Source organism: Schistocerca serialis, chromosome 9, assembly GCF_023864345.2.
Source record: "Schistocerca serialis cubense isolate TAMUIC-IGC-003099 chromosome 9, iqSchSeri2.2, whole genome shotgun sequence".
In the NCBI taxonomy this organism is placed as follows: domain Eukaryota; kingdom Metazoa; phylum Arthropoda; class Insecta; order Orthoptera; family Acrididae; genus Schistocerca; species Schistocerca serialis.
In genome coordinates this window covers 457,295,355-457,312,858 of record NC_064646.1, presented here as the reverse complement: position 1 = coordinate 457,312,858, position 17,504 = coordinate 457,295,355, and the positions used below count along the sequence as shown (strand labels likewise).

Here is a 17,504-nt window from a genome sequence, read left to right as displayed (position 1 = left end):
CAAACTACAGTCTCAATCATAGATGGTTAAATTCTCTCACTGGTCATACAAATGATGTAGCAAACTATATTTGATTATTCAGATAACTATATTTGAAAACACCATCTGTGTTACACTACATGCCACAATTTCAATTGTTTATTTGGATAGTACACCACATTAACATTTAAAAGTTGTACAATTTAGAACATTATGAAATAATTCCATACATAAAGTACCAACAGTACAATGAAATTACAACATGATACATACATTGTACCTTGTGCAAAAATAAAAGTTTACTGAGTACTCTGACAATATACAACCAATCATTTAATTTCAGATACATTAGTACAAAATGAAGTGTCATGAATAATAAAGTATTACAGCAACAGATTACAAGTAGACATACAAAAAAACATAATTACATTGGGCACTTAAGGAGAAATACTGCTTCTACCATGATGACAGTGAACAAACAATCTTCCATTACTATAAATGACAGACATAAATCTTAAGAGTTGAAAGTACCTATTTGTCTTTACCCCCACCAATTTTGATGTTGTTTTCAAACCTTTAAAAACATGCTTGTGTAGGTCACAAGTGCAGTAGTAAGGACATGGAAAACATCCCGAGTATCTATCACCAGTGTCCAATTGGGACATTCTTATGTTTATGCCAATCGTCATGCATTAGAACACAACTTCTGCAGTGATCTGGGAAACACCTATTTCAAAAAAACTAAAATTAATAACATTTCCAGCTGTGTTATATTACATCATAATGTTTCAGAGGACACATACATTGTGTGAATTATGCTACAAGAAATCTTGCACAATGATGATGTTACCATCATTCGTATTGAAATTGTCAGAAAGACAGACACAAACTCCCGTCTGTTCATCTCAGAGTAGCACTTACACCCATGTCTTCAAAAATGGTTCAAATGGCTCTGAGCATTATGGGACTTAACACCTGAGGTAATCAGTCCCCTAGAACTTAGGTTAGTTAGGTTTAAGTAGTTCTAAGGATGACACACACATCCATGCCTGAAGCAGGATTCGAACCTGCGGCCATAGCAGTCGCACAGTTCCGGACTAAAGCACCTACAACCGCTCGGCCACTCTGGCCGGCCCCAATGTCTTCAATATTTGCTCCATGTATTTGAATGAAACCAGCAATTAATGGTAGTAAGTCAAATGAGTGATTTTAAATGCAAAGTGTGTGGGCAAGAGTATAATTACAGAAAGAATCTCAGTCAGCATGTTTGCAAAAACCATCAACAGGAGCTGCCCGTTGTCACTAAAGCTACTGTAGCTTCTTATCAGTGCTATGTGTGTGACAACGTAGTATTTCTCTGGCTGTAATTGATGCTGTAGAAATCCAGTTCTTGATGACTCGACCTGCAAATAAAATTCACGTTAGACCACATTAGACATTAAATTAATATTTGTTTTGCAGGTCATGAATATGACACTTTATGTGGAATGTATCAGTTTAACAAATGTTTACTTGTCATGATTTTTTGTGTTTTATAGAGGAAATTACTGGAATTTGATAAAAGCACTGTTATCTGGTGTATTACTACATGAATTATTGTTACTTACTTCAAGCATTACTGTGGTGACCCGGCCATGCCAACAGCATTTCAGTCCCTAATTCTACTTATTATAGATGCCTTGACCTCCACAAACTCGAGTCATCCTGAAGATGCGGAGTGGTCTTTAGTTCTGGGATCAGATATTGCAGTTCCTTTCAAATCTGATCCTGACGCAGCTGTAGAGGACAGGGTGGAATGCTATCCTGAACTCCGAATGGTAGAGACATCTCAGGTCCTTCCCATCTGCTTTCAATGCATCACATTCTGGACTGTAAATAAAGATTTAATTAGAATTCAGCCATGCCATATTACTATCAAATAACAAAAGTGTGAATAATGAATTAATGTTATACTGGGTTGAAAACCAGTATCAAAAAATACTTATATTGTGCCGGATTAACTGAAATACCATTACACACCTGACTTGCCATTCACTAGGCCTGATGAGGCTGAGTGAATCATAATCCTGACCTCTGAAGTGCTGATATTTCATGGACATTTCCACTCTCCTTCTGGCAGCCAGGGAAGGCAGAGTGCATCCCAGTCCTGACCTGAAGTCCAGATATTGGGGATATATGGTCCTCCACTCTTGATACAGTCTGTGGGGCCTGACTCAACATCAGTGACAAGCTCCAAATGTTTGGAAATTCCCTCTTTAGTCCTCAAGATGGCTTAGTCCGGACTGCAAGTAAGCATTTAATCAGAATTCAGATATGTCACATTGCTCCCAAGTAATAACAATTTACATAATGGTTAGTGATATACTTGACTGAAAACCAGTATCAAATCATCCTTATATTGTGCCCTATTAACTGCAATACCATTACATACCTGACTTGCCATTCACTAAGCCTGATGATGCTGAATGGATCCGGATTGCCACCTCTGAAGTGATGGAATTCCAAGGTCCTTTCAAAATGGTTGAAATGGCTCTGAGCACTATGGGACTTAACATCAGAGGTCATCAGTCCCCTGGAACTAACCAACCAAATGACATCACACACATCCATGCTCGAGGCAGGATTCGAACTTGCGACCGCAGCAGTCGTGCGGTTCCGGACTGAAGCGCCTAGATCCGCTCAGCCACAGCGGCCGGCTCAAGTTCCTTTCCACTCTCCTTCTGACAGCCAGGTAAAGCTGAGTGGATCCTAGTCTTGGCCTTCTGAAGTCCTTCACTCTTGAGGCAACCTGAGGGGCCTGACTCGACATCAGTGCCAAGCTCGAAATGTTTGGGACTTACTTCATTAGTCCTCAAGATGGCATAATGGCATAGGCCGGACTGCAAGTAAGCATATAATCAGAATTCAGATATATCACATTGCTCCCAAATAATAACAATTTACATGGTGGATAATGACATACTGGACTAAAAACCAGCATCAAAACATCCTTATATTGTGCCCTATTAACCGCAATACCATTACATACCTGTCTTGCCATTCACTAAGCTTGATGAAGCTGAATGGATCCGGATTGCCTCCTCTGAAGTGATGGAATTCCAAGGTTCTTTTCACTCTCCTTCTGGTGGCCAGATAAGGCTGAGTGGATACCAGTCCTCATAGTCAGCTCTTGAGGCAGCCTAAGGGGCCTGACTTGACATCAGTGCCAAGATCCAAATGTTTGGGACCTCCCTCACTGCTCCTTGACATAGCATAATCCAGACTGCAAGTAAACACTGCATTGAAGTTCTACTGTTCAGAAAGAATATAATTACAACTACTACCCTGTCTTCCCCACAACCACCACTTTAGAAACTGTATAGGCCTAATGTGAATAAAGTAGAAAGTTTGCATTATGGTATCTTCATAAATTAGACAGGCAGTCATCAGATGAAACACTATTACTTTAATAAATGGGATTACTTAATTAAAAAAAACAATGTTACATACCTGATGTGCTGCTCACTCAGCTTCAAGGGATGGAGTTTCTTTTTAACCAAGTTGCTCATATTGCAAACTGAGATCGTTTCCATTCTGCTGTTGAGTGGATGTAATCTGGACTGTAAGTAAATTTTAAATCAGAATAGAGCCACACTACAATGCTACTTGATAGCAACATTCTAACTATAATGTAATTTGTCACTGTTAAAGAATATAAGGTCACTGGAGCAGTACCACAGACATTTGATATGATGGGTTCCATCAGGTGTTACCTGTGCTGAGTGGCACATTTGATGTGGTGTAACCATGCTGCACAGCAACAATGTGGTTCATGTCCACCCCTGTAAATTAATTTTATATTATGTTGCAGACAGTAAAACAGAATACAAAAGTATCGATAACAGATATAAAATCAGAACTTCATTATCCTCAAATAATTTAAATTTTCTTTACACACACCTGATGATAACCCTACTGCCATTACATAGTGTGTGGTTGTTCCACAACATGGACCTGATTGTGGGTGTCAAGCCCTGCAAATAATTTTTGTGTTATTATACACACAAAATTGATAGGTCTAAAAGGTGGCATATACTCCACTGCAAGTAACTTTTAAATCAGAATCCAAACACACTAAATTGCTACTGAACTGCAACATTGTGAATACTACCTAATCTGACATCTTTAGTTGATATGTGGACATTAGAGCAGTATGAGATATAATGGGTCCATTAATGTGTTACCTGTTGTGCACATTTGGTATGGCATAACCATGCTGCACAGCAACAAACTGGTTCATGTCCGGCCCTGTAAATTAATTTTTATTATATTGCAGACAGTAAAATAGAATATAGAAGTATCAATATACATATATAACTTCAGATTTCACTATACTTAAATAATGTTATCTCCATTAGATTTACTTTACACACACCTGATGCACCATGATGAACACCTGGCTGCCATGGCATAGTGTGTGGTTGTTCAACATGGGCCTGATTGTGGGTGTCAAGCCCTGCAAATAATTTTTGTGTTATTATGCAGGCAAAATTGATAGGTCTAAAAGGTGGCATATACTCCACTGCAAGTAACTTTTAAATCAAAATCCAAACACTACATTGCTACTGGATGGATGGATGGATGGATATGGTGCTATGGGTGTAGTCTTTAGCGCCCGAACGGAAACAATAACGGACGAGTGTCACTAATATGCAGCAAGTGCAAAAATAAAGACTAAAACTATAGGTGACAGTCTACATAGGCAGTGTGCAAGTCAACAGTAGCAAAGTGGAAAGCAGCACGTAAAGAGGAGAACTGCAAGAGAACGTAGGGGAAGGGGTTAAAATGAAACACATAGCACATGGTCGGAACTGGCCTATTACACGAATAAAAAGGAGTGGTCAGCCACTCGGCAACACACACAAAATTCCAACCTAAAATTTTAGGCTGGAGCCCAGAAACATCACAGTACCTTAAAACTTTCTTGACACTCGCCAACTCACTGACATTAAACAGCCAACTCACTGACATTAAACTTCGAAAAGACTCACTATATGCAATTTAGAACCTGTAAGAGGTTTCCACCCAGCATATGCATAAAATACGAAGAAGAGCAGATAGAAGAGGTTGACAGTCTTAAATTCCTGGGATTACAACTTGATAATAAATTCAGTTGGGAAGAGCACACCACAGAACTGCAGAAACGCCTTAACAAATCTGTATTTGCAATTCGAGTGTTAGCAGACATAGGCGACATAAAAATGAAAAAGCTTGCATACTTTGCCTACTTTCATTCCATAATGTCATATGGTATAATATTTTGGGGTAACTCTTCAAGTCAAACAAAAGTTTTCAGAGTCCAAAAGCGTGTAATACGTATTATTTGTGGAGTAAATTCACGGACGTCCTGTAGAAAACTCTTCAAAGAACTGGGTATACTAACTACTGCCTCTCAGTATATTTACTCATTAATGAAATTTGTCCTAAATAATATATCTCTTTTTCCAACAAACAGCTCGGTTCATACATACAATACCTGGAACAAAAATGATCTGCACAAGGACTTAAAAGCACTTACTTTAGTTCAAAAAGGGTCCACTACTCAGGAAAACTCATCTTCAATAATTTGCCAGTAAACATAAAAAATTTAGTTACAAATAAAGATCAGTTTAAAAGAAGCCTGAAAGACTTACTAGTGGCCAACTCCTTCTACTCCATTGACGAATTTTTTAATAGAAACAAATATACTATTAGTATTGTTATTTCAGCTTAAAAAAAAAAAAATTTTTTTTTGACATGTTCCACATCCACGAGGATCTCCTCAGCACGGATCTATGGAACGTAAACTAATCTAATCTAATCTAATCTCGTCATCGGCTAAAATCGAGGGCAGATCCCCACTAATATTAACTTCCGCCCTGACAAAACGATATAAATCACACTCAACTAAAATGTGGCGTACAGTGATTTGTACGCCACAGGCATCACACAGCGGGGGTCCCTCTCGCCGTAGTAAGAAGGCATGCGTAAGAGGACAGTGCCCTATGCGAAGATCTGTAAGAGTCACTTTGTCCCGCCTAGGTGACCGGCAGGAGGAACACCACGGCTGGATGGTGGGTTTCACCAACTGCAGTTTATTTTCCCTCACCACCAGCCATTCCTCCTCCCACAATTGCATAGACTTCCGCCGCAGCACAGAAACGACACCTTGCAAAGGAATAGAACATTGTGTCACCTCCGGTAATCTGCAGGTGTCCTTGGCAGCTCGATCAGCTTGTTCATTTCTCCGTATGCCCACATGCCCTGGCACCCAGCAAAAGGACACTTGCTTGCCCTGTCGTTGGAGGATGTACAGTTGGTCGTAAATCAGCTGTTCCAACTTCTCTGCTGGGTACAGGTTCTGCAGTGACTGTAATGCGCTCAGAGAGCAAATTAGGAAGTGTTTGCCCTGAGTACACCGTATCTGCTCCAATGCTTCAGGATCGCGTGAAGTTCTGCGGAAAAAACAGTGTATTCCAGGGGAAGGCGAATCCTGATGACACATTCGGGAACACTACTGAGCAGCCAAGAAAATCCCCCTGTTGGGATCCATCAGTGTAGACTACTGTAAAATCATGATACCTATCTAAAATGTTAAAAAACAAAGATTTGAAAGTAAAATCTGAGGTACTGTCTTTCTTAAAATTTGCCAAATCTAAAATCAGTCTGGGCCTCTGGAGGAGTCAAGGTGGATATCCGCTCCAATCTCGACGTGAAACATTAAAACCAGCCACACCCATCTCTAAAATCCAATCCTTTGCACGAATCCCATAGGGTCTTGTTGCTCGTTGCCGGTTGCGAAAAAGCCTTTCCAGTGGAGGCCGAGCAACAGTGTGGTGTGTATGGTGTGGATAATGTTTTATAGACCTGGCACACCATTAGTAGATGCCGCCGGAGATGAAGTGGCAGTTCACCTGCCTCTGCACAGAGGCTCGGTATGGGGCTCGTTCTGAATGCCCCAGTGGCCAACCGAATCCCCTCATGGTGCACCACATTCAACAGCTTCAAATAAGTGGGTCTTGCAGACCCATACACCGTGCATCCATAATCAAGCCAGGACCGCACGAAGACTCTGTAAAACCAGAGCAGACAAGTACTGTCTGCTCCCCATGTGTGTGACATTTTAATATAGACAGCGCCTTAAGAGACCGTTTTTTCAGTTCCTTAATGTGTGGCAGCCACGTAAGCTTAGAATCAAAAGTGAGGCCCAGAAACTTCACCGTGTCTTTAAAATTCAGAATGGTGTCCCTCATCCTCAACTCAGGCAAGTCAAAAATGGAACGAGAACGGTTAAAAAGAACACAGACTGACTTATCAGTTGAAAACTTAAAACATCTCTTCTGTGCCCATTCATCGAAACGTCACAGAGTGAGTTGCAACTGACGAGTCGTCGTTGCAAGGCTTGAAGAAGAGCAAAATACAGAGAAATCGTCCACAAACAAGGAACACTGCACAGGACTTTTCATGACAGACGTAATACTATTAATAGCAATAGCAAAGACCATCACACTTAAAACACTGAACAAGAGAACGGTGTCCCTCAAGGTAAAGCGACTAGACAGTACGTCTCCGACTCGGTAGCGAAAATAACGTGGCGACAGGAAGGACTGAATAAAATTGGGAAGACATCCACGAAAACTCCATTCGTGGAGCTGCCTGATGATAAGATGCCTCCAAGTAGTGTCGTATGCCTTTTCAATGTCAAAAAATATTCCCAACAGGTGATGCTGGCATAGGAAAGCCTATTTGATAACCTGGCCCTCCTGGAGGCGGCTATACAAGGTGGAGCGATACCTCCTGAACCCACACTGAAAGCGACTAAGGAGTTTCCAGAATGAGATTTTCACTCTGCAGCGGAGTGTGCGCTGATATGAAACTTCCTGGCAGATTAAAACTGTGTGCCTGACCGAGACTCGAACTCGGGACCTACTGGCAGAAGTAAAGCTGTGAGTACCGGGCGTGAGTCGTACTTCGGTAGCTCAGTTAGGTAGAGCACTTGCCCGTGGAAGGCAAAGGTCCCGAGTTCGAGTCTCGGTCGGGCACACAGTTTTAATCTGTCAGGTAGTTTGGACTAAGGAGTTGTCTGGATTCTAACATCCAGACAAGGCGGCAGTTGACCATCCGCTCCAAGGCCTTTCCCACGCAGCTGGTCAGGGCAACACTACAGTAACTACCCGGGCACGTGCGGTCTTTCCCAGGTTTTAAAAGAGGAATTAAAATTGCTTCACGCCACGAGTCGGGGAGGTGACCAGACATCCAAACAAGATTAAAAAGTCGGAGGAGGAATTCTTTATTTTTCCCTGCGAGGTGCCGCAGCATGCTATAGTGGATTCTATCCTGACCAGGCGATGTATCATGAGCCCCACACAATGCAGAATCCAGTTCCCACATGGAAAATGTCGCAGTTGTACTCTTCTGTACTGGGTGATCAGAAGTCAAAACTGCTCCTCTCAGCAGCCACTCTGTGGGGCTGGAAAGCTGGATTCTGACTGGCGGTTGCAGTAATAGCTGCAAAATGAGCCGCCATAGAGTGGGCAATATCTTTTGGGGTCGTTTGGAGAGTACCATTCCACATTATAGCAGCCACAGGGCACCTCCCACCTCTCCCAGAAATCCTCCTGATGGTCTCCCAGACAATGTAACTTCATGTAGAACGATTAATTGTGTTCAGGAACTGCTGCCACGACTTCTTCTTGCTCTCTCGTATAATCCGACGACACTTTGCCCTCGCCACCTGAAAGGCTGCAAGGTTCTCTACAGTTGGCCGGCATTTGAACCTATGCACAGCTGCCCACCTAGCCCTGATTGCAGAGCGGCATTCGTCGCTCCACCAAGGGACAGGCTGCCACTTCGGTTGTCCCGTGGACTGTGGGATGGACACTTCACTGGCACGGTGGATCACTTCAGTAATATGATCCACCCATTCCTGGACACTGACTCGATGTTCAAACGGGGCTAGCTGACTATACAGTGGCCAGTTGGCTCTACCGAGCACCCATGAAGGCGGTTTCTTTTCCAGTTCCACTGCATGTGGCAGGTGAATCCAGACGGGGAAGTGATCACTGCCGTGTAAGTCATCAACCACTTCCCATTCAGCAGTGTGGGCGATAGCTGGAGAGCAAAGCGATAGATCAGTGGCAGAGAACGACCCAATTGCAATGCAAAAATGCCTGCTTTGACGTGTACTTAGCAAATAGGCACTGGAAGACAGAAGAAGCCTCTCGATTGCTCTACCCCTGGGACAACTACTCACAGAGCCCCAAAGCATATTGTGTGCATTAAAATCACCACAGAGGATGAAGGGGAGGGGGAGCTGTGTACGAAGATCACAGAGCCTCTTTGTTGAGCACATCATGTGGGGGCAGGTAAAGCGAACATACTGTTAGCATATGACGCACATGTACTAATATTGCAACTGCCTGTAAATTCGTCGAGAAGGAGAGAGGCGAGGAGTGGTAGTCGGTGTTGACGAAGACACCTACTCCTCCTCGAGCTCTCTGTCCACTCAGGTCGTCCTTTTTTTGGAGGACATAACCACGTAGCTCAGGGGTGTATGTTTCACTGAAATTTGTCTCTTGCAGACGTACACACATAGGTCTATCCTGAATCAATAGACGTAGTTCCTCCACATGTGTCCTGAACCCTTGCACGTTTCATTGTAATATGGGAGCCATCACGGTGGTTGTATTTTCTGCGTCTCTTTCCGCCGACGTGGGGAGACTGCAGCTGGTGGAGGTTCAGTCTTGGGGCGAGATGACTGCCCCATATTCTCAGACTCCATCAGCTTTGGGAAGAGTCTGATGAAGCGTCTGGTGGGACCACATTAACATGATCCGAGGGTTTACCAGGCGATTTAATCTGTTGGTGCTGCTTGACGTGTGCTTTCCTTTGTTTAGGGGGTTTGCTGGAACTGGAGCTGGGGTGTTTGTAACCATGCCGGGCTTTGGAACAGCCTCAGCCATCGGAGATGCCTGGGGCTCTTCAATGTTAGCTACTGTACCTTCCTCTGCTGTTCGAGGAGGGGCTACAGGCTCTGATACACTTGCTGCCTTGCACGTGCACTGACATGCGCAGGTGTTTGTGCCAACACTAACAACCTCCGTCTGTGTAGATGCATTGACTTTTGGAGGCGGCTTCTGAACAATGGAGGCAAAAGACGTAATGAATGTGGGGGGCTGCATGGCCTTAAAGATCTTTTTGGCTTCACGGTAGGGGATACGCTCAGTTGTTTTTATTTCTTGTATTTTACGTTCCTCTAGGAAGATTCTACAGTCCCTACTCCAAACAGGGTGGCTTTCAGAACAGTTTATACATCTGACAGGAGATGAACAGTCGATTCCGTCATGGGCAGTCTTACTACAGTTGCCACACATCGCTTCTCCTTTACACCCTAGAGTTGTATGCCCAAAACGCTGGTACTTAAAACAGCGCATTGGGTTTGGGACATACGACCGTACGTTTAGTCGAAGAAATCCTGCCTTGACGTGTTCTGGGAGTTTGGGGGTATTGAAACAGGGTGTACACGTGGACGAGGAAAAACAATTCCCGGATTTTTCCCGGATTTCCCGGTTAAAAATGCACTTTCTCCCGGATGAAAATACACTTTTTCCGTGTTAAGTAACAGTATACCTTTCCTCAGAACTGTGAAACTTATTAATCCTTTCAATGGTTGTGATTTTATACACCGGCGTAGAATTTCCCGGTACTTTAGAAAAGGAAGCTCAGGGGAAAAAAACACGTTTTGGAAAGATGTCTGACGTGCTGCAACATGTTCACTGCACATTTTCGTATTACGAATTCCACCAAACACCGCATGTTACTTTCCGAAGGACTGAAATCGAGACTGCGATGCGCTTTTCTAAGCCAGTCGTAGCTCATGTCAAGCCATCTCGCCAGCCGATATTTGGAGCATAGGACACGTGATGTAGTCAGCCAATAGCGACATCACTGTTAATCAGAGCGAACACACTAATAGGAAAAGGTAATGGTTTAAATTAATATACATTGCGTTGCTACAAGAAAAGAAAAGCTTTCACGTATAATGTTAGATTAATAAGCTGCAAGAGAAGCTAAGCTTCCACGCGTGTTACACTTTAAGATACATCACATAAATGTGCCAGTAAAATTTTTAACAACGACATAAATGTCTGATCTTCTGGGCTCGAAAATATTCTAAATGGTCATCCTGAAAGATCTGATTTTTGAATGAGAGTCAAACGCTCTGTGATTTAAGAAATTCATCGGACATTCGCGCACAGAGTTCATCTTGTGTAAAAGGAAATTTACTTTACTTGAAAATAACGCTTTTCAAACAATCATTCGAAAAATTTTCCCGCGACCTGTTAGAAATAGATTCGTTTCAGCAGTTGTGCCAGATGACAGTCGTCACCGCGCTTGTGCAGCTACGATGACGCAGGAAGTCCATACGTTCGTACGTGTAAAACATTAAAAGATCTTACATTATGTCACAAAAGAGACAACACATAAGCGGATACTCCAAGAGTATGGGAATTTTGTGAACCATATTAAAAGGTAATTTGGCTTAGTGCACATTCGTATGTCCAGATTTAGATGTAAATTTTCTTGGAATGCCAATACCGTATTATCTCATGTTTGGTTCTTTATTATGGCATAATGCCATACGTGCTAGAAGATGAACACGTGAACTTGAAATGCAGCGAACAGTTGAAACTAGCCAATAGTGTAGAATTAAACACTTCGTTCCAAATAAATTGACCGCCTCAGCATAAAAGATTAATAAAAGTCAAATTCCTTTAAAAAACAGACAAAAAAACCTCATTGTTCTGCAAGGCGATTAACGCTTGACTGTCAGAAAGGTAGATACAAAATCTGAAACTAATAACATACCTTAGCCTTCCGTAATTATGTGAATGAATTTTAATTCACTTGATAGCTGCCGGCCACAAAAATCAGTTTTGTTTTCATTTGACGTGAGAGCAATAAACGAAGAGGAAACAACAAAATCACTTAAACATGGGTCACGTGGAGACTACCACCTCCCCACAACAACTCAGGCTGCTCAGGTCCGGATCTACGATATTTCCGAACAATCACCGGTTTAGTTATCCCGCATTTATTCTCCGGTTAGGTGTTATTACATGTTTGTATAACGCGTTTTTCGCGCCACTTCCAGAATAGAACTTTAGCGGCTGCTAGCCGGAGACTGTATAACTGGCCCTTTGTAGTGTAGCGGTCTGTCCAAAAATTTTCTGTCAAAATTTCATTTTGTTGGATCACTGAGAAGAGAATACGTAATCTTTGTTGCCTGTTATTCCTGTTGGTCGTTTACTTTCACTCTGGTAGTCTGAATCTATGGAATTCGCTAGTAATTATAACAACGCCGATCATTTGCAAACCCAGTCAACTACATAAACAGCGATTGTCATTCACCCTTACGTGTGATCGAAAATGCATTGCAATGTCAAAGACGTCGACAGCGTGTATTGCACGTAGACCCGTCTCCTTTTGTTTGAGGGAAAGTTTATTTCTAGATGCGACGGGGATTCCCCTGGCAGAGACATCACGTTCACTATGCACGCATTCAGAAATCAATATAGAATTTGATAAAAAATGTTCAAAAACCAACAGAGATGCGTTCAAAATCATATGAGTAATCGATAGACCAACGTGCGCTCGATGCTAGGCGCTTTGTGAAACAAGGTCTTTTTATTCAATAATATGAATTTGACACCCACCCCCCGCGCCCGAAACTGCCGCCCGGGGCAGATACCCCGATTTGCCCCCCCCCCCCCCCCCCCCTACGCCGCGCCTGTTGGGCACATACGTGAATCTGGCAGCTTAGGCGCACCAGTAAAATTGTTTCGGATATCATATGGCTGCTTGCTGCTATTGCTTATACAGCTAACTGCCACACTTCTGTAGCCAGAAGAGGGAGAAGGTACTACTCATATGCGACTCAACTGCATATGCGCATAAGCTGGCTCGCAACGGCTCAGACGAATCTAATGTAAGCAGTTGTGACGTCGCGCTCATCGGAGGCAATCTTTTGTTATGAAACATTGCATAGTCTTCCTAAAGCCTTAGACACATTTTGCTGTTGGCAGACGCTTGTATGAGCACTGTGTTTTGTTCTTGTATATGGTGCATTTCCTTTGCAACTTAAGTTTTACTTTCGTTCTTTTTTCTCTCGTTCGTGTTTTATGGCTGCAGTATTATTCTGCAGTAGCGAGATACAGTAATATTCTTTGTTAGAGTTTTCGTTCTTACCAGTCAAAGTTATAAAAATTTCAACTTAAAAACAATGAAAAATTCCCGGAATTCTAGAAAATTCCCGGTTTATTCCCGGATGAAAAAATTCCCGAGTTTTTCCCGGATCTCCCGGGTCGTATACACCCTGTGAAAGTAAGAATGAAGGAGTCAGATTTCACCACGTTCCCATTCACCCTTTTCATGATGTTCTGAACGTCAACAATTTCCTCCTGAGCCCACTCACTCTTTAATTCTTCTACAGGAATGTCAATGAGATCCCTACAGGTAACAACACCCTTACTGGAGTTCAGGGTGCTGTGAAGCTCTGTATCGATCGTGTATTCCCCCAAGCTTTTAGCTGTTTGAAGGTTAACTGCTTGCTGAGAAGTTGATGTTTCAACCAGCAGTGTCCCATTCCGTAAACGCTTCACTGATTTTAAAGTTCCAGCTATTCCTTCTACATCCTTTTGGATATAGAATGGCGAAACCTTTTCAAAGGAACCCTCTTTCCTTTTATTATTACAAACACAATTCTGGTTGTCAGTATGTGCTCTGTTACTCTGAACTGCGGTACGTTTGCTGACGCCTGAGTCAGGAGGACTGGCTAACCTAGCTCTCTTGTTTGATTGGGTGGTAGTGCCTACCAGCGGTCCACCCATCCCACTGGCAAGCGAAAAATTAGGAGGAGGAAATGAGGAAGAATTCGTGGTATCCCTGGTCGTCCCACGAGCAGCTAGGGAAACTTATCCCTGGTCGTCCCACGAGCAGCTAGGGAAACTTATGTCCATCCAGACAGAGCCCCGCATGCCTGGATAAGCCTTGTACAACTGAGGTGCGACAGGTTCCCCAGAGGTTGCCCGCTAGCGACTGTTCCACCTCAACAGCCATGCATCTTATCGGCGCGCAGCACACCTTAAGATTGAAGGTTTTTTTTTATAGAGGTATGTACCATCCTTGCGATCCAGGCAATCAAGCCAAGATCCCCGGTCCCTACGACACACAACGTTCCACCGTTGCGCCACACGGTGGTCGCTGAAGCAAGCCCAGAGCTTACGGTATCAGCAGACTGGCGGCGCACACCAGTCCACAGCTCGAGGACCCCGGGTTTGCCAAGCCCGTACCCAGCAAATTAATGCTGAGCCCCCTGAGGGATTTTGCTACTGAACAGCAACATTGTGAATATTACTTAATCTGACATCTTTAGCTGGTATGAGGACATTAGAGCAGTATGAGATAGATTCGGAATAATGGGTCCGATTAAGTGTTACCTGTTGTGCTGTGCTGCACAATTGGTATGGCATAACCATGCTGCACAGCAACAATATGGTTAATGTCCAGCCCTGTAAATTAATTTTATATTATAATGCACACACAGTAAAATAGAATTTAAAGATATCAATATACATTAATATGAATTCAGATTATCATCATACTCAGATAATGTTATCTCCATTAGGTTTACTTAACACACACCTGATACACCATGATGAACACCTGACTGCCATAACATGTGTGTGGTTGTTCTACAACATGCAAGTGATTTTTGGTGTCAAGCCCTGTAAATAAATTTCGTATCACAACTGAGGCAAAATTGATAGGTACTGAAAGATAGTATATACATATACTGTACTGCAAGTAACTATTACATCAGATTCCAAACACACTGCATTGCTACTGAACAGCAAAATTCTAAATTTTACTTAATGTGACATGTTTATTTGATGTGAGGACATTATAGTAGTACCACACATATTTGGAATGATGTATCCCACCAAGTTTTACCTCTTTTGCTGTGCTGTACATCTGGCACGGCACGACTGTGCTCCGCAGGAACATCATGATTCGTGTCGAGCTCTGCACATAAATTTCAAGTAATTCATGGTTAATATACGAATTTGTGTTCAGTACCTGTCAACTTTGTGTGAATTATATTTTACTCTGCCAAGGTTCAACACATAAACGTATCTACTCAATAAGTTGAAAATTGATACATACCCTCATTCAGAAGTGATTTTACTATTTCACACCTTTCTTCAGCATTTGGAACAGCCAGAGAAATATTACGTGCTGTTTTCTTCTTGGTAGAAAACAGCCTCCTCTGTGGCATTAGCATTCTTTTGTGGCCCTTATCTGTTTGTCTGACGTAACCGTTTCGGGCTCGAACAGCTCCTACATTTCAATTTAAGGATAACACAGTTCTTTGGCCAACTGCAGTTCAGTCTCCGTCATTCCACTGACAATATTGGAAAACACTGAAATAAGCTTCTGTTTCCCTTCTCACAATGATTTTGGTGTTTTTGAAACAGATTTTGTGCTTACTTCGGCTAATATTGCTGTTCTCTCACTGGTGGCTTCAACATCAACACCAGTACCCAGTACCTCTGGACTTTGCAGGGAATTTTCACCGACACTGTCATCTCGGCAAACAGTGTGAATGTGCTTACACATATTGAATCTAATACTGTAATCCATACATGTACAGTGATACCTATGTATGCATACATTGCAATCACTACATTTTAATTTGCACTCATAGTTGACTCTGTTATCTTTCACAATGTACACCTCTGAAGATGATGTGGATAGCACTTCCCAACCACCATCTACCTCAGTCATGAGGTCCATTAACAAACTAGTTTTGTGCTTATTACGAATGTCTTGAACTTTGCTTGTAACCTTCCCTTTTACATTCGCTATAAGCCAGTCAAACATCTTGGCTGGAACTAGGGACATTAGTGTAGATATGCCTTTGTCCAGTCGTTTTATCTGTCTTGCATTACCATGTATCTCCTTTAACGTCCTATGCATACTCTCCACATGCATGTTGGTATTGAGACCAGCATACGTTCTGTGACAGTAGGCCCAACACTCCACATTTCCCTCATAGTGTGTCTTGAAGTATGAAGCAAATTCTGATGTGTCAGGGTCACTACTGAGCTTCTGCAATGCTTTTTGCAGTGATTCCTGAAACCTACTTACCTTTCTCAGCATTGACACTGATTTAATAAGCTGATACACCTCATTTCTTTTATCCAGATCTGCAATTTTCCGCTTGATATTAGTTTTCCATGCTCTGTCCATATGCCAGGTACAATAGAGTCTCATCTTAGGAGCACCCATTGTCCTGTTCCATGCAATACTGTATGACTCTGCCAAATCAGACATGAATACATTGGGGCAAACTGGTACAACCTGTGATTTTACATACTGTAAAAATATACTTAAAACATCGGCGTCCTTCCTGTTCGAAATTAGAAAAGCACATGGGAATCCTTGCCTGAGATCATCCAGTACTAAGACAGCTCACACTTCGAAATCATACACGTTAAGCCCATGGGTTCCATCAATACAGATACAGTCTTCTCCATATTTTGATAACATTTCGCGTTGTGCTCTGTTGATTGTCACTTCCTCTGTTAGGCAGTCCCAAGGAAGGTGGAGTGCTAACTTACGTGCTCTGTTTTGTATTGTTTGGAGCCACCTTAAGTTGGTATCGGCTGCGTTTCCCATACCACGGGCGCGTATTCTAATAGAGGACAGATGGCGGCCTTGTATAGTGTGAGGCGGTCATGATGTGGAAGCGTGGAGGTCTGGTTGATCATGGGTTAGAGAGTCCGAGTCGCCCCAGTGCTTTCCCCCCGATTTCTTCTATGTGCTGCCTCTCGGTTACACGACGGTCCGGAATGACCCACAGGTATTGTGCTGTTGCACTCCATGGGACAGGGACTCGGCGTACCGTCACTGTTGGAGCGTCATCACGGTAGTGGCGCGTAGCAATGATGAGCGCTTGTGATTTCTCACCGTTGTATGTTAGGCGCCACTTTGTTGCCCACTCAGCGAGGGCGCCTGTGGCCGACTGGAGACGCTGCTTGAGACCGTTGACACACCCGCTGCGTGAAAAGATTGCCGTATCTGGTTGGTTGGTTGGTTTGGGGAAGGAGACCAGACAGCGTGGTCATCGGTCTCATCGGAATAGGGAAGGATGGGGAAGGAAGTCGGCCGTGCCCTTTCAGAGGAACCATCCCGGCATTTGCCTGGAGTGATTTAGGGAAATCACGGAAAACCTAAATCAGGATGGCCGGACGCGGGATTGAACCGTCGTCCTTCCGAATGCGAGTCCAGTGTCTAACCACTGCGCCACCTCGCTCGGTCATTGCCGTATCGTCCGCGTAGAGAGCGAGATGGACCTATCAGTATGCGGAAGGTCGGCGGTGTATAGGGCGTAAAGCGTTGTCTCAAGGACCGAGCCTTGAGATGCATCCGCAAGTATCTGGCGC

General features: G+C 43.1%; 1 long non-coding RNA gene across 1 annotated transcript; it reads right to left on the bottom strand.

Moving 5' to 3' along the window:
* Positions 1-350: 350 nt before the first annotated feature.
* Positions 351-16,404, bottom strand: LOC126418557 (uncharacterized). The gene is made up of 13 exons (XR_007575864.1): positions 15,010-16,404; positions 14,701-14,783; positions 14,496-14,567; positions 4,394-4,474; positions 4,203-4,266; positions 3,919-3,992; positions 3,732-3,800; positions 3,469-3,578; positions 3,008-3,241; positions 2,411-2,858; positions 1,999-2,261; positions 1,587-1,848; positions 351-1,382 (listed from the first exon to the last, which is right to left on the bottom strand). It is a non-coding gene; the product is annotated as an uncharacterized LOC126418557 (long non-coding RNA).
* Between the last annotated feature and the right edge of the window lie 1,100 nt (positions 16,405-17,504).